Source organism: Arachis stenosperma, chromosome 2 (assembly GCF_014773155.1).
Source record: "Arachis stenosperma cultivar V10309 chromosome 2, arast.V10309.gnm1.PFL2, whole genome shotgun sequence".
Taxonomy (NCBI): domain Eukaryota; kingdom Viridiplantae; phylum Streptophyta; class Magnoliopsida; order Fabales; family Fabaceae; genus Arachis; species Arachis stenosperma.
In genome coordinates, this window is record NC_080378.1 from 14,542,511 (window position 1) to 14,548,748 (window position 6,238).

Here is a 6,238-nt window from a genome sequence, read left to right on the forward strand (position 1 = left end):
ACGGAGCTCCAGCTAAAACCTTCAAGTCGTTCCCCCAGATAAGGAAGTTTACTAACTACATCCCCCCTGACAGCCCCGATCGTCGAGGTATACCAGCAGATAGCCGACAAAGGCATCCTATCGAAGCTCCGACAACACAAGGATAGAATTGAAGGGAACAAAAACCTCTACTGAAACTACCACAAGGAGGGCTTTGGCCACAAGACCCAAGATTGTTTCAATTTGAAGGATGCTCTAGAGCAGACAATCCGAGAAGGTAAGCTGGCGGAGTTCTCTCACCTCATAAGAGAACCAAGGAGGAGGGATCTTGACCGATCTGGCGATGACAAGAGCCGCATCATGAGACCAAGATAAGAGCCCGAGGAGGACAGTGAACACGGTCTCACCATTGTGAATGTTGTAGTCGAGAGGGACGCTGCCCCCAGGTCGAAGTTGGCATGCAGGAAAGATGCCAAGGTCTTGGCTGTGTCATCGTCTAGTCCCACACCTTTCTCCAGGAAGGTCCCATCAATATCATTCGAACCATAGGACCAGTGGTTCGACGACTTGCCGGAGAACCCTCCTATGGTGATCACAGCAAGAGTGGGAACCGGCCTGGTCAGGAGAATCCTCATGGACAGCGGAGCCGATTCAAACATCATGTTCCGTAATGTGTTTAACGCTATGGGCCTCCAAGACACCGACCTGATAACCCACCAACACGGTGCGGTCAGATTAGGCGATAATTTTATCAACCCTGATGGGGTAGTCTCCCTACCCGTCTCCATAGGAGGAGGCTGAGGTAAGAGGTTAGTAATGGCGAAGTTCGTGTTCTAAAAGACTCCACGGCCTACAACCTCATTTTGGGAAGAAAAACCATCAACGAGTTCGGAGCAGTGATTTTTACCAAACTACTGATGATGAAGTTTTTTGCTGATGATAGGTCGGTTAGATCCATCAGAGGAGATTTAGAAGCGGCGGTCGCGTGCGACAACACAAGTCTCTCCCTGAGAAAGAAATCCAAAGAGGCATCCGGCGTCTTTCTAGCTGATCTAGACGCCAGGGTCAACGACAAGCCCAAGCCAGAACCTGAAGGAGACCTCGAGAAATTCAAGGTCGGCGACTCGGAAGAAAAGTTCACATTCGTGAATAGAAACCTTCTTCATGACTTAAAAGAACCATTGGTGGAAATGATCAGAGCAAACGGCGATCTGTTCGCCTGGACACCAACCGACATGCCGGGAATCGACCTCTAGTTCATGTCACACCACCTAGCTGTGAAGGCAGAAGCTAAGCCGGTGGCACAGAGAAAAAGGAAAATGTCCCAAGAAAGAGCTGATGAGGTGGCTAGGCAAACGGCCAGCTTACTAGAAGCAGGGTTCATCCGAGAACTCGACTACTCGACTTGGCTGTCGAACGTAGCCCTGGTCAAGAAAGCCAATGGGAAGTGGAGAATGTGCATAGACTATTCCGATCTCAAAAAAGCATGCCACAAGGATTCTTTCTCCCTCCCAAACATTGATGCTCTAGTAGACGCGGCCGCGGGGGTATCGGTTTCTGAGTTTCATGGACGCATACTCTGACTACAACCAGATACCGATGCACTGGCCAAACGAGGAAAAAACGGCGTTCATAACGCCAGGGGGTACGTACTGCTATAAGGTGATGCTGTTTGGACTAAAAAATTCAGGGGCTACATATCAAAGGCTGATGAACAAGGTATTTAGCAGTCTTATCGGCAAAACGATGGAAGTGTACATCGACGACATCCTGGTGAAGACCACCCAAGCCGAAGATCTCATCAGCGATTTGGAGACCGTGTTCGCATCTCTTCGGCGGCACAACATGAGGCTTAACCCCCTGAAGTGCGCCTTCGCCATGGAAGCCGGGAAGTTCTTGGGTTTCATGATAACTCAAAGAGGAGTAGAAGCCAACCCAAAGAAATGTGAAGCAATCCTGCGGATGACGAGCCCGGGATGTGTTAAAGATGTGCAGAGACTGGCGGGAAGACTCACGGTGCTATCCCGATTCCTCGGCGCATCGGCTGCCAAAGCCCTTCCGTTCTTCAGCTTGATGAAAAAGGGGATAGTGTTCGAGTGGACCCCGGCGTGTGAGGAAGCCTCCAATCACTTCAAGAGCATCATCTCGGCACCCCCTGTCCTCGGTAAGTCCAGAAATGGAGAGACGTTATTCTTGTACTTAGCAGTTACTGATGAAGCTTTAGCAACCGTCCTGGTACGAGAAGAGGGGAAGATTCAACAACCGGTCTACTTCGTGAGCAAGGCATTGCAGGGGGCAGAGCTGAGGTACAACAAGCTGGAAAAGCTGGCATATGCGCTCTTGACCTCCTCCTGTAGGTTGCGACAATACTTCCAAGGACTCCAGATAATCGTTAGGACGGACCAAGCGATCCGCCAAGTGCTGCAAAAGCCTGACCTGGCGGGCAGAATGATGACCTGGGCAATTGAACTGTCTCAGTATGACTTACAGTTTGAACCCAGACATGCAATTAAGGCCCAGGCAATGGCCGACTTCTTGGTGAAGGTAACAGAAAACCCTCCTAAGACACCGAGCACACGGTGGAGACTCCAGGTGGATGGAGCCTCCAACCAAACCTTCGGGGGAGCATGAATCATCCTAGAAAGCCCAACGGGAGTCATATACGAGCAATCAATCAAGTTTGAGTTCCTGGTGTCCAACAATCAAGCAGAATACGAGGCCCATCTTGGCGGCCTAGTTCTGGCAAGAGAGGTCAGGGCCACCAGAGTGGAAGTATGCATCGACTATCAGGTCGTCACATCACAGATTAATGGAACACATCAGGCCAGGGACTCACTACTGCAGAAATACTTGGAGAGGGTCAAAAAGCTGAGCGATGAGTTTGACGAGGTCACGGTGAAGCACGTTCCGAGAGAGAGGAACACCCGAGCTGACCTCCTATCAAAGCTGGCAAGCACAAAGCCAGGAACGGGGAACTGATCTCTGATTCAAGGTTTAGTGAAGGAACCAACGGTAACCCTGCATATAACACAGGCAACCGATCCTCCCTCCTGGATGGATCTAATCATTGATTTCTTGGAAAGGGGTAAGCTCCCTGATGACGACAAGATGGCAAAGCCACTAAGAAGAGAAGTTGTCAAGTATACAACAATACAAAGCTAGCTATTTAAAAAAGGGCTTAACCAACCTCTATTGAAGTGCCTACGTCCTAACCAGACGGACTACGTTTTACGCAAAGTTCACGAGTGGTGTTTGGTGCACGAAATTGCAATAACACTTTTGCAATCCCGCACAACTAACCAGCAAGTGCACTGGGTCGTCCAAGTAATACCTTGCGTGAGCAAGGGTCGATCCCACGGAGATTGTCGGCTTGAAGCAAGCTATGGTTATCTTGTAAATCTTAGTCAGGATATCAGAAATTATCAGGATTGATTGTGAAAAGCAAAAGAACATAAAATAGGTACTTGTTTTGCAGTAATGGAGAATAGGTTGAGGTTTTGGAGATGCTCCATCTTCTGAATCTCTGCTTTCCTACTGTCTACTTCTTCAAACACGCAAGGCTCCTTCCATGGCAAGCTGTATGTAGGGTTTCACCGTTGTCAGTGGCTACCTCCCATCCTCTCAGTGAAAATGTTCCTATGCTCTGTCACAGCATGGCTAATCATCTGTCGGTTCTCGGTCAGGCCGGAATAGAATCCAGTGATTCTTTTGCGTCTGTCACTAACGCCCCGCCTGCTAGGAGTTTGAAGCACGTCACAGTCATTCAGTCATTGAATCCTACTCAGAATACCACAGACAAGGTTTAGACCTTCCGGATTCTCTTGAATGCCGCCATCAGTTCTAGCTTATACCACGAAGATTCTGGTTAAAGAATCCAAGAGATATCTACTCAATCTAAAGTAGAACAGAGGTGGTTGTCAGGCACATGTTCATAGTTGAGAATGATGATGAGTGTCACGGATCATCACATTCATCCGGGTTAAGAGCAAGTGATATCTTAGAATAGAAGCAAGCATGATTGAATAAGAAACAGTAGTAATTGCATTAATCCATCAAGACACAGCAGAGCTCCTCACCCCCAACCATGGGGTTTAGAGACTCATGCCGTGAAAGGTACACAAAGAAACGTGTAAAGTGTCATGAGGTACAGATACAATGTCAAAAGATCCTATTAATAGTAAACTAGTATCCTAAGGTTTACAGAAATGAGTAAATGACAGAAAAATCCACTTCCGGGCCCACTTGGTGTGTGCTTGGGCTGAGCATTGAAGCATTTTCGTGTAGAGACCTTTTCTGGAGTTAAACGCCAGCTTTCATGCCAGTTTGGGCGTTTAACTCCAAGTTTTATGCCAGTTCCGGCGTTTAACGCTGGAATTTCTGAGGGTGACTTTGAACGCCGGTTTGGGCCATCAAATCTTGGGCAAAGTATGGACTATTATATATTGCTGGAAAGCCCAGGATGTCTACTTTCCAATGCCGTTGAGAGCGCGCCAATTGGGGTTCTGTAGCTCTAGAAAATCCACTTCGAGTGCAGGGAGGTCAGAATCCAACAGCATCTGCAGTCCTTTTCAGTCTCTGAATCAGATTTTTGCTCAGAACCTTCAATTTCAGTCAGAAAATACCTGAAATCACAGAAAAACACACAAACTCATAGTAAAGTCCAGAAAAGTGAATTTTAATTAAAAACTAATAAAAATATACTAAAAACTAACTAAAAGATACTAAAAACATACTAAAAACAATGCCAAAAAGCGTACAAATTATCCGCTCATCACAACACCAAACTTAAATTGTTGCTTGTCCCCAAGCAACTGAAAATCAAAATAGGATAAAAAGAAGAGAATATACTATAGACTCCAAAATATCAAGGAAACATAGCTCCAATTAGATGAGCGGGACTAGTAGCTTTTTGCCTCCGAACAGTTTTGGCATCTCACTCTATCCTTTGAAGTCCAGAATGATTGGCATCTATGAGAACTCAGAACTCAGATAGTGTTATTGATTCTCCTAGTTAAGTATAATGATTCTTGAACATAGCTAGTGTATGAGTCTTGGCTGTGGCCCAAAGCACTCTGTCTTCCAGTATTACCACCGGATACATACATGCCACAGACACATAATTGGGTGAACCTTTTTAGATTGTGACTCAGCTTTGCTAGAGTCCCCAATTAGAGGTGTCCAAGGTTCTTAAGCACACTCTTTTTGCCTTGGTTCACAACTTTATTTCTTTCTTTTTCTTTCTTTCTTTTTTTTTTTCGAAAATTTTTTTTTTCACTGCTTTTTCTTGCTTCAAGAATCAATTTGATGATTTTTCAGATCCTCAATAACAGTTCTCCTTCTCCTCATTCTTTCAAGAGCCAACAATTTTAACATTCTCAAAACAACAAATTCAAAAGACATATGCACTGTTCAAGCATTCATTCAGAAAACAAAAAGTATTGTCACCACATCAAGCTAATTCAACTAGTTTCAAGGATTAATTTCGAAATCCTGTACTTCTTGTTCTTTTGTTATTAAAGCATTTTTCATTTAAGAGAGGTGATGGATTCATAGGACATTCATAGCTTTAAGGCATAAACTTTAAATTTTATTAATTATGAATTAAGAACAAGACTCAGAAAATAAATATAAGATGAAACTAAAAATAGAAAACAAAAATTTAAAATAGGCTCCTAATGATAGAGGTTTTCACAGAGTTAGGACTCAACAACCTTGATTTTGAGAAGTGGATGCTCCCTCAGCTTGAGAGGAGAGCTTTTGGCGTTTCAGCTCTTGGAGTTCACGCCTCTGCTCCTCTTGCTCCTTCCATTGACTTCTTGGTGATTGGATGTTCAATGGGTATGAATTCATCTGCTCCCATCTTCACCCCAGCCTCTTTACAGAGCAAGGAGATCAAGCTTGGGTAAACCAATTTGGTTACAGTGGAATTCTTATTTGCAATTGTGTAGATCTCACAAGCAATCACATGATGAACCTCCACTTCTTTTCCAAGCATAATGCAATGAATCATCACTTCTCTCTTGATAGTTACCTCAGAACGGTTGCTAGTGGGCAGTATGGAACGCCCAATAAAGTCTAGCCAACCTCTTGCAATTGGTTTGAGGTCTCCCCTCTTGAGTTGGTTTGGGACACCCTTAGAATTGGTTATCCACTTAGTTCCAGGGAGGCATATGTCCTCTAGAACTTGATCCAACCCTTTATCTGCTCTCACCATTCTCCTATTAAAGGAGTCAGGATCATCTTGCAGTTGAGGCAACTT